Source organism: Chionomys nivalis, chromosome 26 (genome assembly GCF_950005125.1).
Source record: "Chionomys nivalis chromosome 26, mChiNiv1.1, whole genome shotgun sequence".
Classification (NCBI taxonomy): Eukaryota; Metazoa; Chordata; class Mammalia; order Rodentia; family Cricetidae; genus Chionomys; species Chionomys nivalis.
Genome location: NC_080111.1, coordinates 26721408 through 26743562, shown reverse-complemented (window position 1 = coordinate 26743562; position 22155 = coordinate 26721408). Strand labels below are relative to the sequence as shown.

The following is a 22155-nucleotide window of genomic DNA, read 5'->3' as shown; positions in this document are numbered from 1 at the left end:
ACTTGCAGAAGTGGTCTTTCTGGAGCAATGTGTGCTTTTGAAGTTAATACCTGGATACTGTATTCTGTAGCATCTGCCAACAATCTAGATTCCCCAAAACAATTTTTAACTCAAAAGCTTGGCTTCCATGAAGTCCTATCAAATCTATTGTAAACTGTTTCAAATGCCATTAGGTTTGATAAAAATCAGTGCATGAATAAAACATTAAAATCAAACTGGCTTTCAGAATTACACACTCAACAGTACACAATGAAAACTGTTTCATAAGCTTCATTATCTCTCAAGCTGCAGTGTGCAGTCATTAACCCACACTGGTTTCTTGTTCTGCTTTCCTTTTGATCTTCTATTGTAATGGATTACTGGGTTTTCAGGGGTGTGAATCGTATAATTCACACTGGGAAAGTATCCATTGATGAGGTCAAATTCATATAAACAAGGCATAGAAGACCAAATTGTCTTAATTTGAACATATGCAAAATTTTCTCCAATACAATGATGCCATCCTGTTTTTTGAAATTAAAGAGAAAAGTTTTCATCAGAATAAGTTTTGAATTCTTACCTCTTTTGGCCTGGAGTGACATTTGTTCTAGAGGAGCAGATGTTCAACAGTACAATGAAAGGGTGACACTGTAAGTCCTTTCAAGGAGGAAAATGATGGGGATTATGATGGCATTTTGTGAAATGTAGCATTAGAGAGGACAAACATAAAGAAGGTTCTAATCACAAGATGGTACTCTAGCTTGGGTATGTGTAGAATATAGGTCCCAAGAAAGCTAAGTGTTCAGTCAGTGTGAACCTGTCAATCAAAATTCCAGATGTTCCTTACAATGAAAATAGAAGGTCATTTAATGAACCCCAAATTACATCTAAACTGGAATCAAAATCTACAAAAACAGAAATTATGAAATACACAGGTTAACAAGACCAGATCAACCTTAAGCATGGGCTACACTGAAGAATTCACATTGATTTCAAATTTGATCGCATGTCCAGGAGCCAGTGCAGTGTGGACTAGACAAGGGTCAACAAATAGATCAAGGGGACAGAACACAGAGCCCAGAAAGAATATCATGGCTCTCGGGTTCTCAGCAAAGAGCCTTAAAGCAAGCCAAGAAAAGGCTGGAATAGCAAGAACAATCTAAGAATCATAACTTCATCCCTTTCTCACATCAAAAGAATTCAAGACAATCTAGATTATCAATATTAAAGTCATTAAGATTTGGTAAGGAACAGGAAATCACATTCATGATATGAGGCTGGGCAAAGACAATATTGTGAATGTTATTTTACGTCTGGAGCATTTTGGTTGAGCCCAGCATTGTGGTGCATGCCTTTAATCCCAGCACTCAGGAAGCAGAGGCAGACCCATCTCCATAAATTAGAAGCTAAGCTAGTCTACAGATAGAGTTCCAGACCTTTAAAAGGTACATAGCAAGACCCTGTCTCAAAAAAAAAAAAAAAAAAAAAAAAAAAGGAAGAGGAAGGAAGGATTGGGGCATCTTTGTTGTAAATATCATTTCTAAAGAAAAACAAAATTAAGCATAGCTTATCACCATGCTTGCACAGCCCATTAGGCATTTTTTGTGGGAGCCATAGTTAAGGAACCACTTACATTGGTCCATACTCGTGAGAAGTTTGGCTTAAAGTAAAAAAGTTAGAGAACTTTTGATAGCCACAAACCAGAAGTATCCCAACTGAATCAACAAAAGAATTGATAAATTCTGATGACTTACTGTTGTATGGAGGCCTCTTGTTTATTTCCCAGCTGTCCAGACTCCGAAAATAACAACACATAAACTGTATTGATTAAATCACTGCTTAGCCAATTACTTAGGCGTATTGCTAGGTAGCTCTTATATCCAGAATTGACCCATCTCCATTATTTTATATTTTACCACGAGGTACATGGCCTACTGGCAAGATTTCAGCATGTCTGTTTCTGGTGGTGGCTCTGTGGTTTCTCCTGACCCTACCCTTCTTTCTCCTAGCATTCATTTCACCCACCCACCCCCGCCTAGCTCTGTTCTATCAGGTCAAGCCAATTTCTTTATTAACCAATGGTATTCACAGCATACAGAGGGAAATTCCGTATCACCTCCCCTTTTTTGTTTAAATAAAAAGGAATATGTTTTAACTTTAACATAGTAAAATTATATATAATAAAACAGATATCAAGCAATAATTACAGTTACAATATTTATATCTACTTTATCTTAGAACTAAGGAAAATTATAATTATAAATTCTTCAACTCCATCAAAGACTCCAGAAGGATATAATATTACCTAAGTAAACAGAAAGTACATTATAAGCAACTTCCAAAACTCTAGAAATGACAGAGACATCTCACTACCTGAACAGTCACCCAAAGTTCTTCTGTACTGTTGGGGCATTCATCTTCAGCCTACAGGCCCATAGTATCTGGCAGACTTTACCATGAAGCAGGAAATTTCAAAGACAGTTCCACCTATATTGGCAGTTTGTCAGTGACTTTCTTCTGTGTCCTGTAGAATGTCCAGCAGACTTTTCCACAAAGCAGGAACCCCAAAAGATTGTCTCACCTTTAGGCAAGTTCAGGAGTCATTTTCCATGGGTCCTGCATGTCCAGTTCATCAAGCAATCCAGGCAAGAGCAGTTTCTTGCCCAAATGACTAACCAACTCCATAAGGAGCCTCTTTGATGCCCATCTTCCTCTTGAAGTAATTGGTGCTGTCAGGAACATATGTGTCTCACTGTCATGAAAAGTCCTTATTCTTAAAAGATTTAAATGGCATATTCTGTAGGTCTTTGAAAGGTTTGAAGTACACCTACCTAATTGAAATATATCTCTATATATCTAATAAACCTAACTAACATGACTACAAGCTTGACTATTATAGATGACTATCTATTGACCTATATTTCTTAATTATATATTGCATTTTAAATGAGTTGCGCAAACACAATACCTTAATCAAGAACAGGAATATACATATAACAAAATTGATCTTAAATTTGTATCAATAAACCAAGATCCATACCAATGCAAATCTATAGCATATTCCCTTTTAAATGTAAATAAACATTTATAAACAATATTTGGGAATATGGGCATAGTTTTCTCCAAACTGCTTCCTGCTTTTTGTTTGGCTAAGTATTTTGGGGGGTGTTTACAGTGATTTTTCATGGGATCTTGGCCCAAACCATTGTAGTCTGAAATTAATCCATAGGTTCTCATCTTCTGTGGTAACAAAAGAAGAACCTCTTTTCCAAAGCAACATATCCTTAGATCCATATTTTAAAATCAAGACACCTTTAAGATATATATGTTGGTTTAGCTTAGCAGTCTATACAATGAAATGTCTCTCTCTACCTAGCACATTCACAGTCAAAAAATTCAAAGAAAATACAATAATATAGATAATCCAGAATCTCTGTGTATATTTCATCTTCATGTGGCTTGTTTTTACTATATTACTTTTTAATATTTTTTATTATCTTTACTCCTTTTATCTATGACTGTCTGTTAAAAGCCATTTTAACTTCTTTTTATAACTCTCTATGCTTCTTTTTCTTCTCTCTCCCTAGCTTACGTACATTTATCCAACACTGTGACTTGTTTAGAGTTTTTTTATGTCTGAATCCATCCTATTGTATCTGAAATTTTCTGTCCAAGAGTACTTTTTAAAATGCTAAGCAGCTTGGTCCCAGAGGCCATGGGTGCTGGCTCCCCCTCTCTCAGGCTTTAAATGTGGTGGAAATAGGTCACCACAGGTTCTAGGACCACCGGATGGGAGCCATCCTTACCACCTCAAAAACTAAATCTGCTATGCACTGCACTGCATGGCCTGGATATATCTTTGTGTATGGCAGCGGGAACCCACCATGCTTTTCTGCCTGTGTACTCCTAGCAGACTAGATCTCACTGATTGCCTAGGCAGGGAGTGCTGAGCCTGGGCATGGTCTCAGCTACTTTCCTTCTTACCCTGAGTAGACAAATACATTCAGGACCCGAAGTGGGTAGTAGGCATCAACCCCAAAAAAGAGCCAGAGTTTGTTTTATTCATGCTACCGCTGAATCAGTAAGACCTCTCTTAAAGGAGCCACAGCATGCTACCAGCAAGCAAAGCCCACTTGGGAAAAAAATTGTGGCTAAACTTTGTTTTTAGTGTCTAGAATTTCTTTCCCAGCCCTCTCAGGTTTTATGTGAATTTTAGTTGGCCACATTGCCATGCCAATTTGTTGTATGGAAGCCTCTTGTTCATTTCCCGGCTGCCCAGACTCCCAAAATAACTACACATAAACTGTATTAATTAAATTACTTATTGGCCAAATACTTAAGCATATTGCTAGCTAGCTCTTACATCTAGAATTAACCCATCGTGGCCTACCAGCAAGGTTTCAGCATGTCTGTCTCTGGCAGTGGCTCCATGGCTTCTTATGACTCTGCCCTTCTTCCTCCCAGTATTCAGTTTAGTTTTCCCTGCCTAGCTCTGTTCTATCTACCCTATGAGGTCAAGCCAGTTTCTTTATTAACCAATGGCATTCACAGCATACAGAAGGGACTCCCACATCAACTTACAATGTTACATAAAAAGTATAAACAGATAAATAAACAGGAAAGACAGCAGTGGGTGGAGTGATATACAGCCACAAGCCAAGAACTGCCAGTAAATTCTACAATTAAGAAGAAGCAAGCTGCCTTCTTCAAAACCTTCCGAGAGACACGGCTTTGCCAACACCTTGATTTCAGACAACTGGCCTCCAGAACGGCAAGGTGACAGACAATCCTGTTTTTAGATAACTAGATTATGTAGCTATAGAAACTCTAAAATACAAACACAGCGATGAAGAAAAGCCATGACTGTGATTAGGGCCATCTGAAATGGACTCTTCATAAAGCACAGCAGCAGTCTAGTCCATGACCGCAGTGGAAACAGGCACCAGTTTAGTGATGCTGCCTCTCTCAGCTAAAGGCCCTTTCAATTATTAATCTACAATCATTTGTATCTTATGAAAGTCTATTAAATAATCATCTGATGTTCAAGGTTTTCATATGTTGAACTAATAAAAGGACATAGGTCAGAGAGAATGGAGCATTATACAAAGATTTATCCTTAGACTTAGGAAATATTCCATTTTACAAAGATTGCATTCCCAAAATCTCTCCCTCCTTCTCTTCCTCTCTTCTCCCCTCTCTCTCACTCTCTCAAGTAGTTTCATTGAAGAAAGACAAACAACAAGGCAAACACTTCAACCTAAAATATAAGCAGTCCTCTTACGAGCTCCAAATGACACATGAACAAACTCTCTCCTGATGCTGAATTTTCCTATAAGTAGCAGTCAAAATTAAGGTCCAAGAGTTCTACCCAGAAGTCTTTCAGCCTTTGGTTGACAGTAGGAGAAACACACACCTGATGCCCTGGAGGAATGTTGTACCCTGCCACAGTCTACAAAGTGAGAAAGAAAACATCTCATTAGAGAATGTTTCAGCACGGTACCAAACAAGATGAACTGTACATGTGTTTAAAAACTGTCTAGATAATACACCAACTAAAATTATGGAAAACTGATTTATAAGTGGGCCAATAATGCACTAAAAGTATATATGCAAACCCAGCTCACGGCAGAGTAGAATTTCAAAAACTTTTCATAATCTGACCTACATAATTCATACTTATGATTTTTACAAAATATATATTTAAAGCCAACAAAAAATGTATATCTAATGTTTAAAAAATGCAATTGTTAAGTAAAAAGAAATAACATAACCAGCATTAGAGTTGCATGTTTATTCCCTGTATTTATGTAACAAATTTTATATATTTATAATAATGAAAGTTTTTACTTTTATAGCTTAAAATATTTTCTCTGAAAATGGGCCCTAGGGAGGGAAATCTAGCTGAGACTTACTTGACCATCTTCATCATAGTTATTGTAGGAGGTCTCAGTCTTAACGTTTCTTTTATGCATCGGTTAAGCAAATTCAGATACTTCACTTTGGAGAGAAAGCTTGCTCAGCCTAGATATAGTAGGAAGGGCTTTGGTCCTTCCTCAAAGCAGTGTGCCTTACCCTCTCTGAGGAGTAAATGGGGGTGGGAGGAAGGTGAAAGGGAGGGAGTCGGAACTGCAATTGGTATATAAAGTGAAAAAAAATAGTTTTTTGTTTTTTTAAATAAAATAAAAATAGGAAAAAATAAAACACTGTTCTCCATTAAAAAAAAATCAAGGATCATTTCTGGTTTGCCCCCACAAATAATCACCATATCTGCATCATAGGACAAAATTATTTTAATTTCCTAGTAATGTGAGAGTAAAAGGGCAGCGGTATCTGGTTCTTGGTGGCTTGGACAGTTACTCAGTCGATGGGAAAGTTGGGGGCAGAGGTATCTGGTTCTTGGTGGCTTGGACAGTTACTCAGTCGATGGGAAAGTTGGGGGCAGAGGTATCTGGTTCTTGGTGGCTTGGACAGTTACTCAGTCAATGGGAAAGTTGGGGGCCAAGAGAACATGGAGAGGGTCAACTCTATGATTAAGGATGAATAAAAATCACTTTTTGGAAAACTGAGATTGTCAAAAATCAGGGTCACCTTTTCCAAAGCTCTGACAAATTAGACAAAGGCATATAACAATCTACCATAAGTTCCTTCAAGAAAATAAATGTTGTATCTTGGTGAGGAAAGCAAGCTTTGGTATGGAACTCACACTGCTGCAGATCAATGAGAATCTTGGAAAGAAAAGCAAGGCAACCATGGCCTCACTACTCCAGAGAGGCCAGAACAAATATGCCAAGGATAGCCAGATAAGAGTAGCACCTCCCCCACCCCCAACATCCAGAACCAGAGGCTGCCTGGGCTACATTGAGAACTTGTATCAAACAACAAAAAAAGAAGAAGGAGAAGGAGGAGGAGGAAGAGGAGGAAGAAGGAGGAGGAGGAGGAGGAGGAGTAAGGAGGAGGAGGAGGAGGAGGAGGAGGAGGAGGAAGAGGAAGAGGAAGAAGAAGAAGAAGAAGAAGAAGAAGAAGAAGAAGAAGAAGAAGAAGAAGAAGAAGAAGAAGAAGAAGAAGAAGAAGAAGAAGAAGAAGAAATATCCAGCAGATATTGTTTAAACATTGTAAGTACCTGAGGTCCTGGTACACTTAAAAATTAAAACCAGATACTTATGAAGACAACACCTGGGAAATTAAAACAAGATGTTGACAAGAGACCCTGAAAGTCCTAACATAAAGCCACATGCATTGTACATGTACATTGTACATGTACAGCACAGATATGACAGACATCCAGTCTCCCACATGTGGCTGACCAACACACACCACAAGTGAAGGCAAAGACAGGGCTGTAACCGCCTGAAGAACGCTTGATAACATGCCCTGAACATGCATAGCTTCCTCAGCAAAAGCTAAGAGTTGAAGACAATTTAAGAAATCTCTAATTGATATACTCAGGAATGGCAGCATCTTTAATCTCAGAGGCAGGCAGATATCTGGGGGTTCAAAGCCAGGCTGGTCTACATAATGAGTTCCAGGCCAGTCAAAAAGACATAGTGAGATGATGTCTCTAACAAAACAACAACAACAACATTTACAAAGTCTCCAATCATTATGTGCCCACAAACCCAAATAGTGGAGTTCAGTGAATACACATGAATACAGACACAGAATCCTGTTCACCTGTTTATGAGAGTCACTGAACATAGACAGGATCACACACGTTTACAAACCCTGCAGAAGGAACAAACCCCAGGGTTAGGAATCTCATTTCCAGAGCTGCTACTGCTTTCCAGAGTAGCAAATTCAACAAAAGTATTAGAAACTTAAAAAAAAAATGAAAATAAGACCTACAGCTAGTATATACCACAAATGGAAAATAAATGGGATGTAACACCAAATTCTATTTTTTTAACTAAAGAAACTAGCCTCTTATAAGCATTAAAATTTAGTAACAAAGGAAGAGAACAGAAAACAACAATGGCATAGCAATCAGAGGTCACTTGGGGGCACACAGTCTATTTTCCTGGCTGGCCACCTCTCTGTCAATCCTTCTCCCTCTCCTACATCCTCAGCAGCTACCAACTGACCTCAGGGACCAGACCTGCAGCTCTAGCTGCCATCCTGGACCCCTCAGAAGGAAATGAAAGGCCACGGCCACAACCCCCAATAAGGAAAGACACTGAATTCACTAGATGAATTAAAACAGATTATTATAAAGACCTTCACCGGGCGGTGGTGGCGCACGCCTTTAATCCCAGCACTTGGGAGGCAGAGGCAGGCGGATCTCTGTGAGTTCGAGACCAGCCTGGTCTACAAGAGCTAGTTCCAGGACAGGCTCCAAAGCTACAGAGAAACCCTGTCTCGAAAAACCAAAAAAAAAAAAAAAAAAAAAAAAAAAAAAAAAAAAAGACCTTCAAAGAACAAAAAGAAAAATTAAGCCTAAAGAATTAAAGTATGAAACAATATGATAATGCCTCATGAAATGGAGAATAGTATTGTAAAATACAGAAATTCTGGAACTGGAAGATAGAAATAGAATTTTCACTAGGGTAGATCAATAGCGGATTTGAACTGGCTTGAGAATGAACATAAAAGGAATACTTAAGGACTGGCAAGACGGCTCATCAGGAAAAGGCATCTGCAGCCAAGCTTGGTGACCCACACAGTGGAGAGAAGCAGCTCCTCCGTGCTGCTCTCTGCCACCTCCTGGGCACCGTGGCAAAAAAGGCACAGAGCGCACACAATAAATAAGAAACAGCGCATTGAGAGAATAAAAAGAATAGGCTTAACAAAGGGGTATAAACTTTTCCGTGGAAAAGTAAAAAAAATAAGAAAGGAAAATGTTGGAAGAGATTGAAAGACTAAAAAGAACGAAAGGGGTGTGTCTAAAAACTAACAGTGTTAGGGTGGTAATACTCCCAAATGCGGTGCAATCAATCACAAGTTCACAGAAATTGACAAACTGACTCTAAAATTGTTTATTTTACATACAAATCACAGTTCCCCCTCCCTCACCTCCTCCTGATGATCCCCCCCCACACACACACATCTCCTTTAAAATTCTTATAAAAATTGAGGGAACTAGGAATATCTATAATAGTTGGAAAAGATTAGAGCTTCACTCTGAAGTTCAAAATTTACAGAAGTAAACATATAGCTAACCCAAATGCTAAGCAATCAGCTTGATAGAATGGAATTCAGGGTTCAGAAATAAAGCCTTAAATTTATGGCCAATAGATTTTTGCCAAGCCCATTCAGGGGAAAAGCAGTTTTTGAACACACGGTGCTGGGACAAGAGTTTTCTATACATAGAAAGGTACAATGGTTCTTCAACACACAGTGCTGGGACAAGGGTTTTCTATACACAGAAAGGTACAATGGTTCCTCGCTCACGTCATATTTCAGTTTAATTCAAAACAGCACAAAAACCCAAAAGTAGGGAAAAACTGAGAAGAAAGCAGAGGGGTAAGGCAGTCTTCACACCTTTTGAAAACACGCACCTGCTCAGAATGGTGAAAGGCAGCCTTACTCTAACGGGACAGGATCTGAACAGACACTCTCCTAAGAGAACACAAAATACTCAGCCATCAGGGAAAAGCCACCCAGCTCAAAAGACCATGCCACCTACATAAATCCAGGACTGATAATAAGCACATGAAAACATCAGAACACACACAAATACTGTTGACAAGGTTAAAAATGGAGCCAATGTTTGGAAACCACTTATCAGTTCAATACATCAACACATATTGCTGTATGACCCAGCAATCACACTCCCAAATATAGACCTCAGAAAGTGGAGAGAGCTGAAATATCTAAATGTTCTTCTCTTCGTCTGTTCTTCTTCTTCGTCTTCTGTTCTTCGTCTTCTTCTTCGCCGTCAACCGGAGGGAAAGGAGGACGCAAGACACAACAAAACTCGGAGCGCGAGGTTTATTGTGGCGTGCAGGAGAGAAGGGGTAAAAGAGAAAGAACAGACGGCGTTTCAGCCTTTTAAAGGGTCCCCCACGTGCGTGCGTCAAGCGCCACGTTCTGCGCCTGCGCAGCCTTTGCGTGGAATGCTAGGGGCTCCTGGGAAATGTAGTTCCCCAGGCGAGCCACGCTCAGGGGCCTTCTGGGGAATAACACTAAAAATGGACAAATGAATAAATAATATGTTGTATGTGCATATTATAGAATATCATTAGAGACAAAGATTGAAATGCGACACATGCTCCAACATGGATGAACCTTAACCCTCTGTTACAGCCTGGATGTCATTAAATGTTCACCAGCCACTAACACTCAGGAGGCCTATGCAGGGATCTCTTTTTTTTTTTTTTTTTTTTTTTTTTTTTTTGGTTTTTCGAGACAGGGTTTCTCTGTGGTTTTGGAGCCTGTCCTGGAACTAGCTCTTGTAGACCAGGCTGGTCTCGAACTCACAGAGATCCGCCTGCCTCTGCCTCCCGAGTGCTGGGATTAAAGGCGTGCGCCACCATCGCCTGGCTCAGGGATCTCTTGAGTGTGAGGACACTCTATTCTACACAGCAAGTTCTAATCCAGCCAAGAGCTACACAGTGAATCTCTCTCTCCTCCACCCCCCCCTCAAAAAAAAAGTGTTCTCCAAAGGTTCATATTGTGATGACAAGAAGTAGTGGGGGCATTTTTAAAAGATTTATAATAGGTGGTCCTCTGAAGGAGTTAGGGTCAATTGGTAGCGAAAGAAGCTAATTAAGAAGTAGTTAGCTTATTATCAGTCAAAGATGACAAAATAAAACTATAGCTAGATACTCACTATTATATATGTTTATAATATATACTATTATAACATTTAACATGTTATGCTTATGCTTATCAAAATTTTTTTGAAAAACACACATATATGAATTTGCCCCAGGAATGTAAGAATATCTGAATGTAACATACCATTTTAATAATGTGTCTAAACAAAATTTAACGGAAAAATGGTAAGACTAGGGTGTGCTTCAAAATGAGTAGTCTCCTGCTTTCCTGCCCAGCAAGTTGTGTGGGGTGCCTATATCACTTCTGCCCAAACACAGGTCATGAAATTCCATGTAATCCAAGGCTCCTACACTTCATAAAAAACCAGAAAATACATACATGCTCCATGTACAGAGGGCAGACATTAAACCTAAGCACCAAAGCAGCAGGGCAGAGTGCGCTATAGAAGAAAACCCACCTGCGAAGCTTACAGAAGCAATAGCTTGGCTCTTTCTGCTCCCTTAGCTTGTAGAAAGGTCTCTGAGAGCTTATCAACTAGCGCTATAGTGAACAGAAGGCCTCAAACTGTACACAAACCTGCTCATAGGTTAAGGGAGTCGGGTCCTCGCCACACACCGCTTTCTGTCCTAGGTAGTACTTTTCTTGAAGTGGTTTATCTCTGGCCCAAAGGAGGCCCATCCAGGTACTGGTGGTGGAGGAGGTGTGCAGTCCTGCCAGCAGCAGTCCGATGAGCATCCCCTCTATCTCGTCATCTGTCAGAGGGTGCCCGTCCCTGGGGATATACCACACACTTAACATTAACACAATTTCTGGATATAATCAACTCTCTTCCATACCTACTGACAAACAGGATCCCTGGTTTCCCCCACAAGAGATACAAACCAGGAGAAAGCAGGATGTGGGTGACTTCCTTCCAGCTTATTTGCAGATGTAACCCACACCAGCTGCTGGGGTCGTAATGAGGCATGAGGGCCCAGTGCTTCCTGTCTCTACAATTTACAAGTAGCAATTTATTGTTCCATTGCCTTTACTTTTTAACTGGAAATATCAGTAATCTACGTTTTCATGTATAAGTTGTTTTAGCTTAACGAGAGGACAAGTACATCAGGAAAAGTGTGGTATAAGGACAGAGACTGGGAGCTGGCTCTGCGTTCTGCTCTTGCAGAGGACTTGAGTGCAGTTCCCAGCAACTGCATTGGGCAGCCGACAACTGCAGCTGTAGCTCTAGGGGATCTAATGCCCTCTTCTGGCCTCAGCAAACAACTGCATTTAGGTGCTCATACTATCAAAGACACAAAGGCTTTCATACAATTAAAACCAAATCTTAAAAGGAAAGTGTTGAGAACACTTCGGATGCAGGAGGGACACACAAGCTCCAGCCTCTAGCATAAAGCACACAGTTTCTTTGGGAAAATTTCAAACTTATAACCAGACAGAATGAGCACACAGAGTTATGCCATGGCAGTGATATAGGGCAAAATCATTTTTATTTGATTTTTACCAAGATCCAGGTATTCAAGATTAGTGAGAGAACACAAGTGTTCTGAAAATATGGGGAATTTGTTTCTATTCGACTGTAAATGAAGCAGCTGCTTACTGAACAATATATCCACAGGAATTTCAGAAATATAATTTCTATTAAAACTCAAGTTGTCAAATGTCGGTAAAGCACACAATTCCACAGGGAAATACATTGTATTGTTATAATTCAATTCAACTCTGGTTATTTTTCTGCAATTTTTTATTTCAATCAGAATGTGTGTGATTTGATTGCCTGAAAACTCCTGGCTGTTTATATTACTAAGGTACGAAGATTTCTGCAGCTGTTTTTATCAGTTTATTTCTGTTTATATGGAGTTCTCTCAAATTTTTAAGCCAATAGATTTTCCTAGGAAACTCTATGTTATTATCACTAAGACTAAGACATACACAGTGGGAAATTTTCTTTGGTATGTTTTTCAATAAGTTTCTATCAAGGTTAAGAATTCTGAGTTGTCTGAAATTCTCATTTTTGTTTGGAAAAGCTTCCAATTTATTGTCAGCAAGCTGAAGCTCTTTTATTTTGGGCAACTGAAAAATTTCCACAGTAAGTTTATTTTGATCCATTAAAAGGCTTTCTAAGTTTTTCAGCTCCCTAACTTTTTTTGGCAAACTGCCTAACATATTTCCGGTAAGGTTTAGTGAAACTAATTTTGGAAGAAGCATAGGGACTTGGAAAATATTGTCAATTGGTTATATTCCAGACTAAGAAGATGCCAGTTCTTCAAACTAGACAAAGGCTCTGGTGTGTGTGTGTGTGTTAACATATTTTTACCCAAACTTAAAATTTCCAAATTTCTAAGGCTTTTCAAGCTAGCAGAAGGGAAATTCTCAATTAAATTACTATTTAAAAGAGTTGTCTCATATTCCAAAGTTGTAACAGTTCTTTAGGTATGCATGATATCTGGTTGTAACGGGCATTTAGTATCCTCAAGTTGGGAAGCAACTGAATTTCCACGGGGATCAATGGCAATCCATTTTCTTGCAGGGACAGAATCTCAAGTCCTAGCAATTCCCCTGGATCTGCCCTTGAAAGTTTTTATTTGATTCTTATCTAAATAGATACTTTACATATTTGACTTTTAAAATGTCCACAGGAAATTCTTGCAAACCCTTGGCATCAAGATTATCTGCAAACTTATCTGCCTCTAAGTCAAATTCTTTCTGATTTTTAGAGGCTCATGGACTAACTTTCTCCCCAGATAGGAATCTGACATTTTGACAGTCTTCCGTTGCCTTTGTCTCTGATGACAGAGTTCTGGGGCGTTTCTGGTTTTGACAGTGGGGTGACATCTACAATGTTGGTATCAGAAAATGGAGTGTTTTTATTTTTCTCTTCATTTCTGTTAAGTTGACTTGGAGAGGAAGCTGCTGACTGTTCTGTGCCCTTTGAAAAATTCGCTTCATAAATCATAAGTCTCTCCTTTCTAAGTAAGGAGTGGCTTCATTTAAGGGGTCTGGTGTTTTTTCAGTAAATCCAGTCTCCTCTGATGACTCGGACCTAGTGACTTCTCCAGGCTCCGAGACAGTCTCATTTTCAGATATCTTATTTATTGGTAGGTCTTCCACTGTTGGACCCTAGAGTCCAATCACTGAGGAGTCACCCCAAGAGACCATCTCTCACACCACAGCTGATGTAAAAGTATGAGGATTTTATTAATTCTGTCATGACAGGGTCTTTCAGCATTAGAGAGGCCAGAAAGACCCTGAATAGCTGGTACAGGCTACTTTTAAAGGAAAAAGCCACAGAGGGAAGGGGGTGTCCAGGGGTTGTTCTTTAAATATTATGATTGGCTTATTCAAAAGGGCGATTACCAATAATTGTCTGGAGAGTGGTTGCCAGATCAGATGAGGTAAGGGGAAACATCTGAGGGTCACTTTGCCCCTTTCCCAGGGACTGAGTCAAAACATCAGTAACTGAGTCAACACCTAAGGGTTATCTTGCCCCATTCAGGGAGATGGAAAGTTCCCAACATCTCACTCAGTATGTGCATGTGTAGCTGTTAGGTCCTTGGTTCCCAGGGGGAGGGAGCACTACTGCTGAGACTGAAAGGGCTCAGAATTGTCCTCAAAATTGTCTTAAAGTTTTAGACCACCAACTCAAGACTGTAACTCTACATTTTCGTGTTCTTTTTTCTTTGAACCTAGAAGACAAATGTTGATATTAAAGTAAGCATAATAAAGCATAATAAAGATGTTTAAACCACACATGCAAGGCTAACTGAATATCTTTTTTTTTTTTTTTTTTTTTTTGGTTTTGCGAGACAGGGTTTCTCTGTGGCTTTGGAGCCTGTCCTGGAACTAGCTCTTGTAGACCAGGCTGGTCTCGAACTCACAGAGATCCGCCTGCCTCTGCCTCCCAAGTGCTGGGATTAAAGGCGTGCGCCACCACCGCCCGGCCTAACTGAATATCTTAACCCTTCCTCAGCCTCTCCAAATCCAATCCCCCACTGTCGTCCCTAGCTCTGCTCTGCAGAACACCAGCTGCAGCCACCTTTACCCTGTAGCACAACTAGTAAAAACCCAGAGACAGATATTGGGGTTCAGCCTGAAGACCCGAAAAGCAAAGCAACCAGCCACTAACTCTTACCTTTTCCTCAATCCAAAGATGGTGATCCTGCCACCAGGAATCCTCAGAATGAGACTGTGTCTGAGGGCTGTCTCCTCTCTTGTATTCCTCTCTAGTGCCGGGATAAAGGCATGCACCACTACTTCTGGTTTCTATGGCAAACTAGTGTGGCTACTGGGATTAGAGGTGTGTGTCACCACTGCCTGGTCTGTAAAGCTGACCAGTGTCATTGTTTTACTCTCTGATATTCACGCAAGCTTTAATTATTACAATACAAATGAAAAATCACTAAATTACCCTCCCACACCCATCTCCAGTGTACCACACAGATCTTCCCCTCTCCTCTGCTTTCATGCTACATGTATTTCATTATCTCATCTCTTTGCTTTTTCCTCTCCCCATCCCTTAAATTCTCTTTTTTCCCTCTGTGGTTGTCTTATAGTTTCATATATTACACATACATACAGATTAAGATCAAGAATCTACATATGAGTCTGAATTATATCACAGAACTTAATGCTTTGCTGTTACACCATTTTCATGAAAATGTTATGACCTCAGTTTTCGTATAGTAGAATGGAAGTCCATTGTGTGTATTAATCATATTTTCTTTATCCATTTATCTATTGATGGACATTTAAGCTGGTTCTGTTTCTTAGCAATGCAAGTTGTGTAATAATAAACATGGTGGATATCCAAGAGTGTCTGGATAGGAGTTAAGAGTCCATTGGGTGCTTCCTCTGAGAACTCTTTATTGGTTGATTAGCAAGTTTATTGTCTGGAATATTTGTGGGGTGATTGATGATTAGTTTTTGCAGTTCTTTACATAGTCTAGTTATCAACCTCCTGTCTCATGTAAAGTTGGTGTCTTAGTTTGGGTTTCTATTGCTGTGAGGAGGCACCATGACCCACAGCAACTGCTATGAAGGAAAGCATTTAATTGAGGTGGCAGCTTACAATGTCAGAGATTTAGTTCATTGTCATCATGGTGGGGAGTATGATGCCTGGGAAATGACAACATGCAGGCAGACATGGTGCTGGAGAATTCAACAGCTTGGTTCAAAGGCAACAGGAAGTGAACTGAGATACTGGGCAGTATCTTGAGCACCGATGAGATCTCAAAGGTCGTCTACACAGTGACACATTTCCTCCAACAAGACCACACCTACTCCAAAAAGGCTACACCTCCTAATGGTACAACAACAAGGCTACACCTCCTAACCTTTGGGGGCTATTTGATTTCAAACCACCACAGTTGGTGAGTGTTATATCCTCATTATGGTGATTGCTTCCTTTGCTGTACAGGAACTTTTAACCATAGACCAATTACTCTGATGAGTATAGACACAACACTTGTAAATAATATACTTATAAACTAAATTCAAGAACACACTAAGAAGATATGTCATGGTTGAGTTGATTTTATTCCAGAGAGGCAAGGTTGGTTCAGCAAGGTTGGTTCAGAAACAAATATGAGTCAATAAATGTGATAAAACATAAAAACAGATTTAAGGATAGATATTTACATGGCCATTTCAATATATTCAAAAAAGGCATTTAATAAAGCTTAGTGCCCTGTCATGATAAAAAAAAATCATAAAGAGACTGAGAATATTAGTTACTTTCATTGCTGTGACCAAAGCAGCTCAAGCGGCGATGGACCTGTTTTGTCTTAGAAGAAGTGGAGCAAGAACAAGAAGTGAGGCTAAGCTGTAAAAACTCAAGGGTCATCCTCCATCACACATTTCCTCTACCCGTTAAAGGTTCCATAACCTTCCTAAACAGCACCGCCACCTGGTGACCAAGGGTTCAAACACTTTCGCTTAAGAGGGACATTCTGCACTCATGCTACAACAAAAAGGAACTTAGTTAACATAGTTAATACACATGAAGTTGGGAAACACTACATGTGTATACCAATATAACACTACAAGTGTTATAATCAGTAAGGATTGAGGGAGGAATAGAAGGTATATCATTTGTCCTAGTTTGTAGTAGGGAGCTGTGGGCCTCTTCCCACAGCCTGGCTCGTGGTCGCCTGGCTAGCTTATGCCCCAAAATAATGACACACAAACTGTATTCTTTTAAACACTGCTTGGCCCATTTCTGTTCATGTGTGTAGCACCCTAAGGTGTGCTTACCGGGAAGATTCTAGCCTACATCCATCCTGGGTCGGAGCTTCATCGTGTCTGGCTGGGAGAGGGGAGCATGGCGTCTGCTCCAGAGAGCAGAGCTGTCGAGTCTGAGCTCACTTCCTCTTCCTCCCAGCACTCTGTTCTATCTACTCCACCCACCTATGTTTTAACCTATGAGGGCCAAGCAGTTTCTTTATTACTTAACCAATGAAATCAACACTAGTTAAGATTTCTATTGCTAAGATAAAATATCATGACCGAAAGCAACATGGGGAGAAAAGGGTTCACTTCCATATCACTGTTCATTGAAGGAATTCAAGCAGGGGAGGAACCTGGAGGCAGGTTGATGCAAATGCCATCGAAGGCTGCTGCTTGCTTGCTTACTCCCCTTGACTTCTTCAGCCTGCTTTCTTATAGAACTCAGGACCCCTCGCCAGGGTTGGCACTACCCACAGTCAGCTGGGTGCTCCCATTCATCACTAATTAAGAAAATTCCCTACAGGCTTGCCTGCATCTCGGCCTTATGTACTCATAGTCTCTATTAAAGTGCCCTACTCCCCAGAGACTGAGCTTAGGTCAAATTGAAATAAAACTAGCCAACACACCATTTGTTTGTAAGAAGTTAAGTTAGCCCTATTTGCAAACTATATAATTGAATATTTTCAAGACCCTAAAGATATTACCAGAAAAATCAGTAAATTCTCTGGATCTCTGTAATGAGATTGCTATGAAGTAAAACAGAAATATAACCAATTCATAATAGCTGTAAAAAATAAAGTAGATAATAGGAGTAATGCTAACCAAGGAAAGGAAAGACTTTAACAATGCTCGGTTATTTATTTATTTATAGTAGCCTAGGCCGGCCTTGAATTTATAAGAATATACAAATATACAGGGCTATATTTTGTATTTTTTAATTGAGAAAATTTTCTGCAGGACCTCAAACTCACACATTAGGCAAGCAATCTACCACTAAGCTACATGCCTAGGCTTCAAGAATTACTAATGCTATGACCTTTAGAAGACTGAACTCCTCAGAATGTCACAGTCACTCAATAGTACTGTCTTCCTAAAGAATAAAATTCAGTAAGTCACAGACATGACATATTACATGCATGGCAACATGGAAAATTAAATTAAATATTTTTTGTTTTTTGTTTTTCGAGACAGGGTTTCCCTGTAGCTTTGGTGCCTCTCCCGGAACTAGCTCTTGCAGACCAGGCTGGCCTCGAACTCCCAGAGATCCGCCTGCCTCTGCCTCCCGAGTGCTGGGATTAAAGGCGTGCGCCACCACCGCCCGGCTTAAATTAAATATTTTTATATTAAAAAAACGTTATTCCCTTTTTTGGCAACAGAATCGTCAGGAGCGTTTATCACAAACTTTTGACCAAATGATAGGTAACTCATGTAATTACCTATTTTTATTATATATATTTTTATTGCTACAAGGCTCCTGTAAGGAGAAGAGTTTTTAGAATAGAGGAGAAGCTGGGAGAAATTAGAGGGAGGACAAGATAATTTAAAAAAGAAGCAGAGCAATAGATGACTGATTTGGAAAAGCACAGAGTGAGAGATACATTTGCCCTCAGACCTCGCCTGGCTGTCGCTTTCTCTCTGAACCCTGAGAGGCTTTGGGGCTGGACCCCAAATACTCTCTTAACAGAACTGCACAGAAGAAAGAGGGTCCGCTCAAACTGGCAACTTGAGGAAGATTTAACCGAATGATTACTTACAGAGTCGGGGACAGAGAGGAGGAACCAAATTCTGAGATCGGTGGTTTGTGTTTAGTTCGTTATCTAATCCATGCAGAAGTTGTACTGTGAAGGCTGTAAGATAAGGATTTGTTTGCGCCTATGCCTAGTCAACTGTACCCAAGCTCTTAATGGAAGGTGCAATCTCCAGTCAATGTTTCCCGATGTTGCTTGGAGTATGGATGGAAGTGCTTCCTGGATTAGAGTCTGTTTCCTTTTTGCATTTCTAAGTTTCTATAAATATCACGTTTTCATTATTAAAACTTTCCAATAAATCTTGATATTTAATAAGGTAAGTGTCCTCACTGTAGCTTTTATTTCAAAGTAATGGTGGTTATTCTCAATCCTTTACAATCTCATATGAATTTTGAAATCAGTGTGTCAGGTTTCACAAAATGTCTTGCTTGGATTTCAGTTAGAGTTGACCACATGGGGTTGAAGGCCAGAGTTCAAGAAGTCAGATAGATGTATACTAGTTTTATTTCCAAGTGTTTGGCTATATTTATGTAAAAAAGCTACTCTTCTTTGTGATTTAAATATAGCTTAAAGATCTATTGTTTTATATTGAGACTAGCTTTCTCTGTAGCCCAGGTTGATGTGAACTCGTGAGCTTTCCCATCTTCACCTTCACTGCCTGGGCGCTAGGCTTACAGCAAGGATCATCACACCCTGCCTTAATTTGAACTGGATGCTCTTTTGCTGGAATCTCCAGCTCATTCTTGCCTGATCTGGAAACCCCCATTTCTCTCTCTCCAAACACCCCCCTCTCAGAGACTCTCAAACAAAGTAAAGGTGCCAAAAAGCCCAGTTGCACATTCTTGATGGCTGTGGCAACTCTTCCCCTGAAGTTGCCAGTACCCGAAAACCCTTTCTAAAGAACTCAGCTTTTGACTATAGTTGAGTGCAAGCCCAGCTTGTGATAGACATGTCATCACCACTCATCTACAGGATGTATAAGCATCCTGTTTTAGTTTGAAAGTGTGACTTCTCCAGCCTTGATCTCTGTGGCTGGGGAACTCACCCAGGAGATGTTTTGCTCAAATAAGCCAACAGGGTTTTACTTTTTCAATTTGGCTTGATCAGGCTTACTGCATTGGTAGATAAACTTATCACATATACAGACAACTTAGTATGAATCATCACACTCTGTCTTAATTTAAACCATTTAAGTGTTCAGCTCACGGTATTTGGCACATTTATATGGTGAAGCCCAAGTGTGTGTGTGTGTGTGTGTGTGTGTGTGTGTGTTTAGAAGATTCAAAGCCTTTTTTAAACCAAGGACTGCAGTGTCTCGGTGTGAAGATAAGTGAGCTGGAGACCAAAGCCTCTCTTCCACGGGTCTAAATTAGGTCATGTGTCCAAGCCTGAACCAATGACTGTGGCCAGGAACTGAAATAATGCTTTTTAGATTGTGCTACGTAGTTCAGCCTAAACCTAAGGTAGCATCCACTTCCACTAAATCACTCTGTCATATAGGGTTCTTAACCTTCCTAATGCAGTGACCCTTTGATACAACCCTCATGTTGTGGTGATCCCAACCATACAATCACTTTCTTTGCTCCTTCACAACTTCATAATTCTAAAAATGTATTTGAGAATATCTCCATTCGTCATAACATATAAATTGCAATGTAGAGATCTGTATTTTCCGATGGTCTTGGGTGACCTCTGTGAAAGGGTCATTCACCCCCAAAGGGGGCAAGGTTAGAACCACTGGTGTAAAGGTACATGCAACCCCACAGAAAAATCAGGTGCTGGAAAAGAAAATAAGATACCTTCTACAGCTTCTTAGAGGTAAAAACTGGTGATCTCAGTCACATGTTTTATTCCCAGGGAATAGGGATGACACGGAGAGCTTAACATATGGTATCATTTTCCAATACGGCAAGCACTAGCAACATGTAGCTATTCCAATGGAAATTAAGTAAAATACAAGTCATCTCTTTAGTCACAGCCATGTTTCAGGTGTTCAGTAGCACATGTGACCAGTGACTAACGCTACTACTGTATAGACTACTAACGTTTTCATTATGGTATGAGCCAGCTTATTTGAACACAAGTACGTAAAGAAAACTTTTCTTTAATGACTGCAACGTATTCAGTTGAAGGAGTTGCCATCAAGGACACAGTGTTTTTTGCCAAGTCTGACAACGTGAGTTCAATGCCTGGAACCACACAGCAGAAGGAGAAGGCCTAGGAAGGCCTGCATATGTGCTCTCTTCCACAAAGTTGTAAAAGCTGAAATACACAGCTAAATAAAGTCCTAAAATATATCTGAAAAATATCCATTCTCATGAGCATTAAGTTCTATTTTAAAACACACTGTCAAAGAGATAATGTTTGAACTTTACTAATGTTTGAACAGCATTAGTAAAGTTAAAGATACGGGTAATTTGTTACCTATCTGAAAGATGTGGACATTCAGGTAACCACAGGACTTTGTCACAGAAAGCGACATCAACAATTGCACTGAGCAGTGGCTAAAGCAGCTCGGGACAGAATGCAAACACTAGAAACAGCAGGCTGGGAACGGGAAATGGGGAGGATGTTCTGGACTGCAGGTGATGTGAGGCATGGAGGCAGGAATCCAGCCTTCAGGGATCCAGCACTCTCCTCTGACCTCTGAGAGCACCAAGCACACATGAGATGCACAGACTTACACATAGGTAAAACACCCATCACATAATATAAAATTTAAAAAAGATGAAAGTTCATAATAAGACACAAAACAAAAAAGAATAAAATTTATAACATTGCTAAATCCTTGAAATATGATCTAACCTTGACAAATCTTTAAAAAATTAGGGAAATTTTTTATCAAATTACTATCATAAATTAGAAAGATGTTCATGTAACCTAAATGTGTTGAATATGTTAAAATAACTGTCAAGCTTATCTCTTACATGCTAATCAATTTGATTATAATAAGGAATAACATAGTATGAAGAATTTCTGTATTGGGCCAAGAGAGACAGCTTGTCAGATAAGAGCACTCACGTTTCTTACTGAGGACCTGAGTTTGATTCCCAGTGCCCACGCTGGTGGCTCACAGTGCCTATTCTGCCAGCTTGAGGACAATCTGACACCTGCAGCCTCTGGGGGCAACTGCACTCACAAGTGTGTACTGCAAACTTATAATTATGTTTACTTTTAGATGCAATTAAAAATAAAAAAATCAAGAACAAAATAACCCAAAGACTGAATAACTGAAAGCAGTTATTCTAATGGTTGCCATATTCCCTTCCACACTAAACCTCATTCCCTGAAGAGCTTCCTGTAACTAATCTTCACTTTTTTTTTTTTTTTTTTTTTTTTGGTTTTTCGAGACAGGGTTTCTCTGTGGCTTTGGAGCCTGTCCTGGAACTAGCTCTTGTAGACCAGGCTGGTCTCGAACTCACAGAGATTCACCTGTCTCTGCCTCCCAAGTGCTGGGATTAAAGGCGTGCGCCACCACCGCCCGGCAACTAAT

The 22155-nt window shown here is 39.9% G+C and overlaps 2 pseudogenes; both read right to left on the bottom strand.

The window, feature by feature from the left end:
• Positions 1–273: 273 nt before the first annotated feature.
• On the bottom strand, positions 274–11490 carry LOC130866780 (lanosterol 14-alpha demethylase-like; annotated as a pseudogene).
• Positions 11491–12074: 584 nt separating this feature from the next.
• LOC130866779 (leucine-rich repeat and death domain-containing protein 1-like) lies at positions 12075–17449 on the bottom strand (annotated as a pseudogene).
• Between the last annotated feature and the right edge of the window lie 4706 nt (positions 17450–22155).